This window comes from Astatotilapia calliptera, chromosome 12, assembly GCF_964374335.1.
Source record: "Astatotilapia calliptera chromosome 12, fAstCal68.1, whole genome shotgun sequence".
NCBI classification, from domain to species: domain Eukaryota; kingdom Metazoa; phylum Chordata; class Actinopteri; order Cichliformes; family Cichlidae; genus Astatotilapia; species Astatotilapia calliptera.
Genome location: NC_137433.1, coordinates 9,298,966 through 9,314,481, shown reverse-complemented (window position 1 = coordinate 9,314,481; position 15,516 = coordinate 9,298,966). Strand labels below are relative to the sequence as shown.

Here is a 15,516-nt window from a genome sequence, read left to right as displayed (position 1 = left end):
GCATTGAATGTGAAAAAGCCTAGAAGAGCAGAAGTCAATTACTGTCCGCAGTCTCCAAAAGGAGAAACCACTGACAGCCTGGAAAAAGAGAGAATTGCACTGCTTTCAGAGGTTCAGAAGAGAAACAATGACAATATAGTGACAATGAAAATGCAGAAGACTTTTTCGTACAGAAGGCAAGAAGTTATTCAAGGACAGCCCTTCATTGCAGATTTTAAAAGCAGATGGCCAGCTCTGTTCACCGAGAAAGAGGTGCATGTCCTATATGTCTAGCTTTATGTCGCAAGAGTGTGTTTATGGTTGACCAGTTATTTCTTGCTTCACTAATATTGACATAACATAGTGATAAAACAGCTAATAATTCCTGGTATGTCCTTCCTCTGGTGCATATTATAAGTGCATTGTTCATGTTTTTCAGATTGACACGGAATTCCTGCACATATCGACAGTACCGCTGCTATCTAGATTCTTTTATGAGCTAGACTTGTACACTCCACACATGATGGAGCTCTTTCGAGGCAAAGGTGGGGTGGCTGGCAGAAAAATGAGACACATCATGGTGGCCATCTCCAAGGTGGGTTAGATCTGTGCTTAAGAACTTTTTATGCCCATAATCTGGCAATTTTATGAGCAAAGATATCTATACATATGGTAGGCAAAAGTCCTAAGAGGTTTTCATATTTTATACAAATTATATAAGCATCAGTCTTATATTAATAAGTAATTGATAAAATCGTATGGTTAATTTTGATCAAAATGACCCCCCCCCCCCAAAAAAAAACAAAAACAAAAAAAAAACATTAGTGTTTAGTTGCCTCATTTTGTGTCTGATTTGGTTTGGACAGATGTTTCGAGGTGGCTGTAGCTCAGGTGGTAGAGCAGGTCAGCTACTAACCAGAAGCTTGGCGGTTTGGTCCCAAGCTCCTCCAGTCTGCATGCCAAATATCCTTGGGCAAGATACTAACCCCAAGTTGCTCACCGATGCATTCATCGGAGTGTGAATGTGTATGAATGTTAGACAGTAAGCAGTAAACCCGGTGGCACCAGTGTCCGGCAGCCTCGCCTCTGTCAGTGCGCCCCAGGGTGGCTGTGGCTACAATGTAGCTGCCATCACCAGTGTGTGAATGGGTGGATGACTGGATATGTAAAGTGCTTTGGGGTCCTTAGGGACCAGTAAAGTGCTATATAAATACAGGCTATTTAAACAGTTTCGAAAAAGTGATTGGGTGAATGAATTGTTGTATAAAGGCAGCTTTGGGTGCTCAGAGTAGAAAAACGCTATATCAGAACCAGTCTATTTACCATGTGGCCTTTTGGACTCTTCCAAACTAAGTATTCCTTTTTCAAACTGCTGCCTAAAAGCTAAATATTGTCATTATGGATTCCCTTTTTTCTTAGGATGACACAATACATACAAGACGAGCATGCATCCTGAAGTCCTTGTGTGTCTACCTGAATGAAGACCATGAGAAACTTGTGAAGGAATATACGGTCAGTTACATTCACAAGTTGTTCTGTGTTATGTAATTTGCTCCAGGAGTTATGGGTAATTTCGATATATGAAATTGTGATTTTACAATTTTGCAATTGGTCCTTGTTTTGTTGAATTCCTTTTTTTTTTTCATATCTAGACTCAAACAAATGTATTATTATATTTTACGTCACAGAACACTGAGGCCAACACTGAAGCCATGCAACAAACTGTGATGGGAGTGTATGTCATACATCAGGAGGGTGCGGAGCCTGGAGATGACCCAGAGAACATCGGTGTCCTGATTGAAGGCGTGGAGGTTCTCACTGGTTTGAGGAGCATTGCAATTGCTTGTGCTCTGTTATTTGGACTGATATACTGTCTGAACCTAAGCTACCCACCGGAGCTCAAATGAACTTTTGAAGTCTTGCAAAAGATTATCATGAAGCTGGATGGACAGAGGTTGTCATCCAAGGCACAGTTCCTAAAAAAACAAACTAATGGGGTGAATGAGCTTGAAACAGACTCAGGCAAGCCAGATATTTCTTTTTTTCAAGGTTTCTGCAATGCAAATATGTGCTTACTGTTTTAAAGTTTAAAATTGTAAGTTATAAAATGTTCATATAAACTATGTGGTTTGCTCTGTGGCTATTATACAAAGATTGTTCGTTCATAACTTAAAGTCTTATACACTTGAAGTGTAAACACTGATTTTTGCCAGATGGCAATTGTTACAAAGGCAAATGCACACTGGTTTTCACAAATTGTTTGAGTGGAGCAGTTATGCTCAAAATTGAATGTTTTCTCCACACGTTAAATAGCATAAAGTCACTATTAATGGATACAGCCTTATTAAATGGAGGACTAATGTATGCAAGCAACATAGTAATGTTGAATGTTATGTCTGAGCTTTAAATTGTGTTAAAATTCATATTGTTGTTTGCAATGCATATTTTACTACATTTTACCAAAGTTGCTTTGGGGATAATATTTTTTTGTCTGCAAACTATTCAACAGACTTATTTCATTTTTATTATTAGGGTTAGGGTTATTTTATTGTATTTTTTCTTTCTGTCAGCATGTCTTGATCTGGAAGTTCTGTGGTCTTAGTATGAGATGGTTAAAGGGGAGAAAGCTAGGCTGAACTGGGATCCTGCCAACTGTTTTAAGAATGTTCAAGCAAAATAAAAGAGATGGTTTTGCAAGTTATCATTTATGTATGTTTCATTAATTTAATTTAAATTAATGTTTACATAAGCAATACAAACACTAACTGAAACATGATTGGTGTAAGTACTACAGACATAAATTACATTTGTTCATTCAACAAGATTAACATTGGTGTAACAAACAAATATTTTACTAGTTCATGTAACAAGACTACAGCAGGCGGTGCTGGACCAAGGCCAGGAAGATCGTGAAGGACCTCAGCCATCCCAACAACAGACTGTTCTCTCTGTTGAGGTCAGGAAAGCGATTCCGCTCCCTGAAGACCAACACAGAGAGACTGAGGAGGAGCTTCTTCCCGCAGGCGATACGGTCTCTCAATCACACCACCACACAGTACTGACCCACACATATGGTTCTTACACACACACTGGACTTTCTGGACTTTGGTTTTGCACAACACTGGTCACTATATTCTTCATTTCCGGTTAATACTTGTACAGCTGCTGTTATTGTGTATATATTTATTTATATTTAGATTTCTTCATACATTCTTATATAGTTCTATATTGTGTATTGTGTATTTTGTTGTACAGTTATTTTATTTTCAACTTTAATTTATATATTTATCTTTATCTTATTCTTCCCAGTTAAATTTACCCTTCATTCTAATTTGTGTTGTACAATTATTTCATTTTTAACCTTAATTTATATTTTATTCCTTCCTAGTTAAATTTACCCTTTTTAATTTTTCATATTTATTTCCTTTCTTATTCATAGCCTTTTCCTTTTTTGTTTTCTTTAGGTCACGAGCAGTTGTCCAAGCATTTCACTACATATCGTACTGTGTATGACTGTGTACGTGACAAATAAAAATTTGAATTTGAATTTGAATTTGATGTGCCAAAGTGTTTAAACAATATAACATGAATTTAAATTTATTTAATTAGACTAACTTGGTAAAAAAATGTTAACTGAATAAAAATCAAATTAATTGAATGTTAATGTTTAAATTATGTTACACTTACAAACATATTTAGTGTTGAAACAACACAATCAAGATGGATTGATATAACATGATTTGTTTAGATGGAATATAGGTGGCAAGATGAAATTAAGTTCATCCAATGAATTATTTTTTTGAGTGTAGGTAGAGATCCACTACACACCTTACAATGCCACATCCTTCACTCAAAGGTTAAATAAATAAACAACAGGCTAATCTTCATTTAAGTGAACCCTAAGTAATTAATGACTGGACTCAATCAATCACTAAGACCCTTTCAATGTTTTTAGCCCAACTACATTCAAATCACAAACTTGATAATGGCCAATGATCCCTTTCGACAATGGTCACTTATGGGGTTGGATGGCAGCTGCGTCCTGAAACAGATTAGATAAATCAGTCCCACAAATTTCAAATTAAAAATGATCACCTTACCTAAAATACCATTTCACAATTAAACATGTGTTATCTTAACAGGAGGGCACTGCAAGTCTCTAAGTTTATTAAGTAGACAAATATTTTATTTCAAAAAAATAAAAAAAACAGAAAAAATATCAGTTCATGTTTGGTCTTTCCTCCTCAGTGTACTAAAAACATATATCAATTGTTAAGTAAACTACTGTGGAACAATTGCAACTTACAAACTTACACATTTAATCAACCCACACATAAAATTTGTATTTATCACAACAGTTTCTGTGGTAGGGTCCAACTAGCTTATTTGCAGAGGTTAAGTTATAAGCAATATCTACATTTGAAGTAGCTATGTCTTTCATATTAGGCTTTTATACTTGTGCTAGCTTGACATTGTGCTATATTGTTGTACTAACGTGTTAGCTAGCGAAAATGGCATAAACAGACAGATTTAAAAAAAACAACAACAAAAAACAAATGTGAATAAATATCACTGAAAAGAATAGACAAACTAATGATATCTTTGCACAAAAAGTATTTTCATCTGGATGGATGAAGACAGATTCACTCTTACCTTTCCAAGATGACCGAGAAGCAAACCATGTGCTTTCCTCCCTCCTGTTGTTTAAAATCTCACGTGATCTTGTGATATCGCGAGTCTTTAAGGCAGCTAACCACTCTTGTTAGATTTTATCATGTCATATCAACAAGAATAAATTTAAGAGGTGCTAAGTTGGTAAATTTCATGTAGATCTTATATGATTTTATTACGTTCACCTTGGAAACATAAATTCATTGTGTTCAAATTACATGTTAGAGTCATGTAAATGCAATAACCACCAAATTTTACTTTTCTCCTCTAAAACAAGGCACTTTTGAAAAGACCTTGCTATATTGTCAAAAAAATAGTATTCAAGCAGAGAAGAGAATGGTAGCACCACCAAAAGTTCAAAAAACAACTGTTACAAGCTTCTATGATAAATAGCATTGCCATAGATTTAGCTGATAAAGAAATACACAATTGGATATATGAAAAAATAATATGTTACCTTACCTGAAGGTGTAGTTTTATCCAAAAAGTACAGAGAGGCCAAGAGCAGCTGCATTCATTTAGGTGATCCTGAAAGAGCGCAAAATTTTCAAAGAAGGCGGACCGTTGTGTAACTCAATAACTTTGTGTTCTTGTAACAAAGACTGCTTTGAGAGAAAATAATTTAGGTTCACCACACGAATAATAATTGCAGTAACGCTGGAGTGCTACATTTGCGTTGAGTGAGATTAAAAAAAATGTTTAAGCTTAAAGAGGGGCTTGAATTTATTTCTTTGAGTTTACAAATACTTAAGTGCAAAAATGTACTCCTCCTACCCCCAGTGCCCCAACAAACTCATTCATTTTGTGTTCAGAATCAGCCTCTGCTGGTTTAGAATAATTTTAGGTTTATACAAAGAAAATCAAATTAATTTGGTATTTTTTAATTACATTTATGAACAACTAACAAAATTTGTATGTGTTCTTTGAAAGAAGGACCTGAATCTGTTTTTTGAGTGTATACAGCTTGGAGTAAGACAACATGCATGAAGAGGATGATGTGGACAAAATACTCATTTGCCTAATAATTCTGCACTCCCTGTAGAATCTGCTAGAGCTATTTTTCAAGTTTGGGGGTTAAAGTTTCTATTACCACTTTGTACTTTACCTTCCACATCTGCTCTAGTTGTTCCGTCAGCCCCTAGTACTTCTTTGTTTTCTCACGCATCTTTTTCCTGATGTTCCTGTCTGCTCGGATTACCACATCTATCACAACTATGGTCTTCTGGTCCTTGGTTGGCCAGCAGCTGCTTGTTTGACAGGAGCTTGAGATCTGACAAGATATTAGCCTTGTTTTTCTCAACCATCTTTGGTGGTGTCTCCTATCAGGACTTGGGGATTTCTAATCCATATTTGGCACAGATGTTCATGCACAATATCCCAGCCACTTGGTTGTGCCTCTCAATGTATGTGTGAGCTTGCGTCTTACATTCTGCTACTACGTACTGTATGGGATAATCAACGAAGCACCTTTGTGCAGTCTGGGACTTGGCTTCTGTCAGCTGTGGTAGACTCCTGCCTCAATATATCTGGTGCTTATGGCCCATGGTTGTGTGTCTATGATCAGAGCTTCTGTAGTGTCCCGTAGGTCGGCCATTTGTATTTTTGGTTTCTTGAGGTCAACCACTTCATCTATCCATCAGCGGTACACCTCATGTAGGGGCTTGGTCGTATGTGATAGTTCCTCATCCCCATCAGTCTTCAGCTGCCGTCTTCCTGATGTATTTGTGGATGCTCCAGTTTCATGCTGGATTGCGGCTATGAAACTGACTATTCCTCGCCCCCCCCACTACACACTTTTTACACTTTTTATACTTTTCTCAGACAGGCATGAACATTTTCACACTTTTCTCTCTCGCCTTGAGGCGACTTTTGTTGTGATTTGGCGCTATATAAATAAAATTGAATTGAATTGAATTGTTTAAACACTCTATAAGTTCAAAGAGTCGCTTCACACCACAAAGCTCCTAAGTTAGACTGAGTCACTCATGCAGGTGCAGTTAGGTTGTTGTTATGTTACTGAATGAATCTGGAGATGATCCAAATATTGAGGACTTTTTTCCTGTTTTTTTGAGGTCTGAGCCAACGTCTCAGTAACTGTTCTGTTAACATTTGATACTATGCTCTGTGTCTTTACTCACTAGTGTGTCTAGACTTTGTGGTTAGCCTGATTGTGCTACTGTACTTCTGGGCTCAGTTTTAGCTACCCATAAGGAGAACTGAGAAATAAAAGCTACAAATTAGCATGTGAGAGCCAAAATTCCCTAGCTGGGTTACTGTTTTAGTCCACTGAGGTATCATGATATTTTGTGTACAAACTGAATAATGAATACTGTTAGAGTCATTTGTTGGTTTTAATGCTATTTATATGCTTTGATTTTTATTAGTTATACCAGTTTCAACCACTACCACCACTCCCTGCAGCTACCTTGTTCACCTATAACATATCACAATCTTTGATCCACAAAATATATGTATCATGAAAATTTGGAACCATGACAGCTGTACTCTGAACATACATTGGTTTGTAAAGTAAATGTCAAACATCAGAGACAGAACAATGAGTAAAATATACTTTTGAGCCGACAACAGCTTAAGAATGTGATACTTCCTTCACTACTATCTTACACACACATGTTGAAATCTTGCATGCTGTGCTAAAAATGTGAGATAACATCAAGCAGAGGAGAAATAAGCAGTCACAGGACATCAGCAAATATAGACTCCGAACACAGTGTCTTCCTGCACAACTTCATATTGCCCTCACTTTGACAAATACTTTGCACTGTCACACATGCCATTGATCCGTGGTGAGATAAATCCGCATCCCATTGTTCTTGAACGCTTGAAGTCTCCCAAGAAATGAATACTCTATGCTCAAGTGCCTCTGCTGGCTCAGGCCATTCCCCAAATTGCTGCCATGGCTAATTCTGGATTCTTATGACAATTCAATATCTTTATGACGCTATGCATCAGCATCACTTTTAAGTTGTAAATACTGCTAAAATGTTTAATCACTCAGCTCAACCTGTGAAGCTCAGTAACCACTGTGATATCTCAGTTTTTTTCTATATGCCCCCAGATCTGGTGTCTGTTACTGTTAGACATCTTTACAAATGTTTTACACACAGCTTGCATTCAATGTAAGATTCCTAAGTTGGACGCTAATAGCAAAGGAAGTGCATTAATTAAACTAAATTTAGTTGTCTGTTTTCTGGATATTAGAAGGTTGCCACAAGCCTTGTTTTTTTACCACCATTGCCATTAGTCATTCCCAGTTCTACCTCCTGTTGTTTATCATGTGACTACTATGGGTATGCCACTCTGAGAGAAATATTAAAGATACACATCAGCCAGGCCCTTTCCTCCCTTGTTTCTAGGCATAGCTAATTTTTTAAGACAAATTCAAGCTTTCTTATCTTTTCACAAAATGAGCCAAATACAATTTATCTCTTCGAAGAATAGCTGAAGGAGTTCAAGTGGTATAAGACAGTAGAGACAGCCAGGTTTTCTTCTCTTACAAACTGAAATATTGCGGCAGTATTTCTGTTTGGATTAGGACAAGCCTGTAATAATGACTTATGTATGTTATAGATTGGCTGTATGTGACATTATATCCGTTTACATATTAACTGTTCAGATTATAAAGACCTGAAAAACAAAGTCAATTACTATTATTTGTTCTTTTGTGAAAATAGCATAAGAACTCAACACCCTTCATCTCAAGTCCCTTTATATAATAAGATAAAGACCCAACAATATGAGATAGAGAACTCCAATGATCTCTATCTTCTATTGTGAGCACTTTGGAACTGAACAATTCTCTTTTAACAACAAGAGACCACCTGCAGAATTAAGGATCAAGGACATCAGGCCGCAGTCTACAGTGTGGATATGGACATTACATTTATTGCACAAAAGGGCGAGAACAAAATGGTAAAATGCAAAATGCATCCAGGACTAAAACAACTAGATTGCACTGCTAACACAATAACAAGAGAAACATATGTTTGTCCTCCTTAGGATAGGGATTTGTGTTCATTTGTGAGACTGTAGGCTCAGATTTATATTATTAAATGGTAATTATGTGACAGTGAGTTTCAGTTCATTTCACAGAGAAACGTGAATGTAATGTAATGAATAATGTAAAGAAGTACTTTTTCCTGGAAGTAATTAAGTAACAGAAGCCGCCAGCAGCCTAGGGCAATTTCATTGTAACTAAGGGAGGATTCAGGGTAACCTGATCCAGCCCTAACTATATGTTTTATCAAAGAAGAAGGTTTTAAACCCTAAAACTAGACACCCTCTCTATTTTGAAGCCCTAAAAGTAGAGAGGGTATCTATCTCCCAAATCCAACTGGGAGCTGGTTTCACAGAGGAGGGCCCTGAAAGCTGAAGGCTCTGCCTCCCATTCTACTTTTAAATACACAAGGAACGCAGAGCCTGGTGGAAGGTGACGGAGCGACGGTAAGTGACGAGTAAGGTAAGCGACCCATGTTGTAGGTGACGTCAGACGCCGGAGAATTGGCGGAAAAAAAGCAAATGGTAGCATAGAGTTTAACAAAGGTTTTTCAAGCTTCAGTATTACCAAATATACTAATCAATTGTCATATAACTAACAACATCTGTTTTATCATCTCTAACACCCTGGAGGACAACGGGGAGAGTTTAGACGCTCTCCAAGATTACATCGACCGCTGTTTTCAAGATTTAGTAATGAAGAAGGCCCAGAGTGCATCCTCCCCGGCCAAAATTGAGACGCCGTCATCGAAGAGATGTCGCCCGGCAGACTCCCCCGGTACAACATCGCCTGCCGGCAAAGACATCGCAGACATCCTGGAGTCAATCGACAAGCGATTGTCCAGTTTCGATGCGAGGCTGTCCCTGGTGGAGATTTTACACCGGGAATTTAAATCTCTGAGAGAATCCCTGGAATTCAGCCAGCAGCAGGTGGAAACGCTTGCCGCTGAAAATGCCACGCTACGGGAGTCGGTCAAATCTCTCACCGATAACGTGACCCAGCTAAACATTGAAAATAAAAAAATAAAAGAGTCCGTTATCGATCTACAAGCCCGTAGCATGAGAGATAATCTTGTGTTTTCTGGTATTCCAGAATCTGCCGGAGAGGACGCGGAGGCAACGGTGAAAAGCTTCATCAAAATCCACCTGAAGCTGCCGGAGGACACCGTAAAGAACATCGACTTCGATAGAGTACATCGCTTGGGGGGCGTGAGGTCGCGGACTGGGAGACCACGGCCTATTGTGGCCAAATTCGGTCAATTCAAACAGAAGGAACAGGTGAAGAGTCGCGGCAGAGAGCTGAAAGGAACGGACTTCAGCGTGAACGACCAGTTCCCCAAAGAGATCCTGGAACGACGCAAGGTCCTGTTCCCAGTTCGACGTAGCTTCATCCAGAAAGGCTCCCGTGCTGTCGTCGCCGTGGACCGGCTCTACGTGGACGGACAGCTCTACCGCGACCCCGGCACCACACCGTGGTTATATTGACTGCACTCCAGATAAGAACCCGCTACACTCTTTTCTTATTCATTCACACTTTCTCCTTTAACATGGGTTTAACCTAGTAATATCAATATGATGTCATAGCAGATATAACACCGTCACCCTCCGTCATTGCTTTAATTGGAATGTTTCCGTTTCGTTTCTTTTTTTTTTTTTTTTTTGTTGTCGCTCACAGTTCATGTGGTTTCTTTCTTTCTCTTGTCTTTCACTGCTGTGGTCACCTACTTCCCCACTCACCTACAAACAACACCCTCTATTTCTCCATATTTTCACACCACGATCACGCAAACACATCCGCTCAACGGCAGCATATTCACAACAGCCTCACAGCACGCACAGACTTGCAGGACACATAACACAAGCCACGCTTGTTCATATTAGTGAATATTCACACACATAGTCAGAGTCCTGGAGCCTCTCACCACACTTTTTTTTTTCCTCTCTCTCTTTCTATTTACAAACAAGGGATGTTTCCACATTTTCTCCACCTGTCTAAACGAAACACCCAGCGTACATCATTAGACATACACACACAATTATGGGCATGCTGAGGTTTGTCACATGGAATGTAAATGGAGCTGGCACCAGAGGAAAGAGGTTAAAGATATTTAACCAGCTTTAAAAACTACAGGCAGATGTTGTTTTATTACAAGAAACTCACAGACCTGTCACAGGTTTAAACGAACTTAAAACACCTGAGTTTCCTAACGTGTTTGCAGCCTGTTATAATTCTAGACAAAGGGGAGTAGCAATTTTAATACATAAAAATGTTAATTTTACAGTACTCGATACAGTTATAGATCCAGAGGGTAGATTTCTAATTATTAAACTATCAATATTGAACAAAAAACTATGTATTGTAAGTATATATAGTCCAAATGTTGATGAACCCTCATTCTTCCACGGATTTTTTAGTGCACTCTCTGAACACCTCGATTGCACACTCATTCTTGGCGGTGACCTCAACCTTGGACTAAATGAAGAAATGGATAGGCTCAACACAACAGGAACTCAGCGCAATTGGCAATCCACAAATATAATCAAACAGTATATGAGCGAGTTTGGCCTTCGCGATGCATGGCGCTCCCTTCACCCCAACAGTAAGGAATATACTTTTTTCTCGCATGTTCATCACTCTTACTCTCGTCTGGATTATTTTCTGGTCAGCAGCTCACTGCTGAGTGACATTTCAGACACTGAGATTCATCCTATAGCTGTCAGCGATCATGCTCCTGTATCTTTAACACTAATGCACAAGAATAATACTACGCCAAGTAAAAACTGGAGATTTAATACATCATTGCTTAAAGATGAAGACTTTATTAAATATTTTAAAAAGGAATGGACTTCATATTTAGACTTTAATGACACTCCCGGAATATCTGCTTCTGTTCTATGGGAAGCAGGGAAAGCTGTGATGAGAGGTAAAATAATTTCTTTCTCATCACACAAAAAGAAAGAAGAAAACAAAAATATTCAGGAATTAGAAAAAACCATCAAATCACTAGAAGAAGCCTACGCGTGCGACCAAGATCAGGAAACATTGAACAAAATACGCAAGACAAAACTAGAATTAAATGAAACTATTAATAAAAAAACACAATTCCTTATACAAAGACTTCGCTTGCAGAATTTTGAACACAGTAACAAATCAGGTCGATTTCTAGCTAACCAGTTAAAAATAAATAAAGAAAAAACAACTATATGTGCTGCTAAAGATTTATCGGGGAACACAATATATGACCCTGGAAGAATAAACAACATTTTTAGGGATTTCTATGAAACTTTATACTCACCACAAATAAACCCATCTAAAAATGTAATTGATCTGTTCCTTGACAACGTAACTCTTCCAAAATTACTGGACAGTCAAGCAATGGAACTGGATTCGCCACTGACGCCAAGTGAACTCCAGGAAGCCCTGATAAGTATGCCCAATAATAAGGCTCCAGGTCCAGACGGCTTCCCTGCAGAATTCTACAAAGAATTCTGGACAATTTTGGCACCAGTATTCCACGGAATGTTGCAGGAAATTGAGGAAAATGGCAGACTACCACCAAATATGAATTCTGCCAACATTAGTCTCCTGCTAAAACCAGGCAAAGACCCTTTATTTCCCTCAAGCTATCGTCCAATTTCTCTTTTAAATGTAGACCTTAAAATAATCTGCAAAGCTCTCTCAAAGAGATTAGAGAAAATAACCCCCCTCTTAATTCATCCTGACCAAACTGGTTTCATAAAAGGTCGGGACTCCTCAACAAACACTCGTAGATTACTTAATTTAATAGACTACTCATACAATAAAAACATCGAAACCATAATATTATCTCTAGATGCAGAAAAAGCATTTGACAGAGTTAACTGGAAATTTTTATTCGCAACTTTACACAAATTTGGTTTTGGAAACTCTTTCATAAACTGGATAAGAATATTATACAATTCCCCAACAGCTCATATCAGAACAAATGACCAGACATCCTCCAGCTTCTGTCTCCTGAGGGGCACCAGACAGGGATGCCCACTCTCCCCTTCACTTTTTGCAATTTTTATCGAACCTCTAGCAGCAGCATTTAGACAGGCTACAACAATTAAGGGCATAAAATGTAAGAACGTAGAACATAAAATCAGTCTCTATGCAGATGATGTGTTGCTTTTTCTGCAAAACACACAAACCAACCTCTCTGAGGTAATTACTCTAATAAACTGGTTTTCAAGAGTTTCAGATTATTCAATTAACTGGTCAAAATCTACAGTTCTCCCCATTAACTGCTCCTTCCATAATTCTTCCTCTGCCCCACTGCAATCCGGAAATATTAAATATTTAGGTATTAATGTTTCTCCTAAGCTTTCAGACTTAACTAAATTAAACCACATCCCACTTCTAAAGAAAGTAGAAGGCGATCTGACTAGATGGAAATCTTTACACATATCACTCATGGGAAGGGTCGCTACTATAAAAATGATGATCTTGCCAAAAATAAATTACGTATTTTTGATGATCCCTAACAAACCATCACAAGATTGGTTCAGATCTCTGGATTCATATATTTCCAAATTCCTTTGGAAAGATAAACCCCCGCGTATCAGCTTAAAAACGCTACAAAGAACCAAGGATAGAGGAGGATTAGATCTGCCTAATTTTCACCAATACTTCTTAGCCAACAGGCTTCAGTTCATCTCAGAATGGTCAAAACATACCTTCTTAGATGAGCCCTGGCTAGATGTTGAACAGGCACTATGCAAGGATCTAGAGATTTCAGACCTACCATTTATTAGCTCAAACATCAAAAGACATGAATGCTTTAAAAGTATCAACATCAGCTTCTCTCTGACAGCATGGTGGGAGTTTCTAAAAATAACGGAGTCTTCATTAATCCCATGCAAACGTACTCCTATCTGGAATAACCCTGACATATTACAAAACAATAATATGATTAATTTCCCAGAATGGAGTTGTAAAGGAATTAAATACTTAGAACATATATTAGAGGGAACAGAATTTATTCCATTTGACAGACTAGTTGCACAATATGGGATCAACAAGAAAAGATTTTTAGAATATCAACAAATTAAATCCATAGTAAAAAAGAAATTTTACCTCTGTCAAGTTGAATTACAAACACCACCAAGTGCGGCACATTTCCTTACTCTTAAATTCCCCAAATTATTATCTAAAATATACAGAACATTTTCTAAATTAGATGAATCAATATCCCTTCCTATTGCAAAGTGGGAAGCAGATTTATCAGTCAGCTTAGACCAAAACTTCTGGTCTCAGGTATGCTTAAGAACCTTTAAATTGATTAAAAATCCCAGTCTGCAATTAATACAATACAAAATACTACATAGAGTGCACTATACAGGTCATCGGATGTTCAAGATGGGCTTTACATCTTCCAACAACTGCTCACACTGTCAAGGCAATACACCAGACAATTACATTCACGCTCTTTGGTTCTGTCCACCAGTGCAGAAGTTTTGGCGCGAGATATGTGAAGACTTATCAAAGTGTCTGAAATGTAACATTCCAACTTCCCCCTTAGTGTGTTTGTTGGGCAGCTTAGATAATGTCACTTCAGAAAAGAATATAGCCCATATGGTTTTCACTGCCCTATGCATAGCCAAGAAAACTGTCCTCATGAACTGGAAAAATAAAAACAATCTTAATTCTAACCAATATAGAAATTATCTATTAGATTACATTAGTCTTGATACAGCCTCTGCCACGACATCAGATCAATTGCTCTGGGCTCCTTTGATCAGCTCCATTACCTAGTGGGGGTGGGGGGTCATAGTTTGGTCCCGCCTTCACTGTTGTGATTGGTGTGGGGGTAGGGACAGGCTTAGGGCGTCGGGGGGTTCCCCGGAGGCATCTTCCTTGGGGGGGCTCAACCTGGGGTAGCGGTCATGTCCGGGTGGGGGCTCTTTTGGCTCTCGGGTGACTGTTTCCTCGTGGCTGCGTGCAGCGGGGCTAGGGGAGGGTCTGTGCTGACGGACGTGGGTTACTGACCTGGTAGCCTGTCTGCCCCTGGGTGGGTCTGGGATGGGCGTGAGGTTCTGGGGGCGCTCCATCTCTGGGCTGGGGCCCTGGCCGGGCCTCGGGGCCTTGGGTCCTGGTTTGTGTGTTGCCGGGGTTGTGGGCGGGTGGGTGCATGGGGGCCCATCCCTGGCGCAGGGTGCCGCCGGTGCGTCGAGCCGCCTGGGGGGCTCTTCAACTGGTGGGGGAGATTGTCACACCTTGCAGGAGCTTTCCTCTCCTCAGGAACTCTCTGCAGGAAGGGGAGATACAGGAGAGCTGGAGGAAGATCTCAGCCTGGGCGTCTATTGTCTCATGTAGTCTGGAAGAAGAGTGGATGGTGGGGTGGGTGCAGTTTTCTCTGTGGTGGGGTTGGGTGGACTGTCCCGGGCTCTGTGGGGCCGGGGGGAGCTGCTGCGCTGGGCCCCGGTCTGGATGGGCCTGGGCCCCCTTTCCCTGGCGGGTCGCGGAGTATGGGAGTGCCTACAGGGAGGGGTCACCTGCCCCTCCCTTCCTTCACTCCCCATCTCCAGCTGCCTCCCTCTTCCCGCTCCACCACAACCACCCACACATGCAGGGCTTTGGAGTAGGGGTATGTCACCAGGGTGCAGAGGAGGCTACCCCCCCCGTCCCCTTCTGGCTGCCTCTGCCTCAATTTTATCCCACAACTTAGACATTCACATTACTCACACTCTCATTACACATACATATAGGATCTTGGGGGTGGGCACGTCACTCAAGCACAGCTGGCTGCCAGCGGAGCTCACGGGCGCGTCACTGCAACTCCCCCTGGCTTCTGCTCCGCGGCTGCTGAGTGAGCCCTCACCTGGGAC

At 39.7% G+C, this 15,516-nt stretch overlaps 1 long non-coding RNA gene across 1 annotated transcript; it reads left to right on the top strand.

Annotated features, from left to right (window-relative positions):
* The first annotated feature begins 1,277 nt into the window (after positions 1-1,277).
* Positions 1,278-13,758, top strand: LOC145432197 (uncharacterized). Its single transcript, XR_013912474.1, has 3 exons — positions 1,278-1,491; positions 1,668-3,677; positions 13,412-13,758. It is a non-coding gene; the product is annotated as an uncharacterized LOC145432197 (long non-coding RNA).
* Positions 13,759-15,516: the final 1,758 nt, after the last annotated feature.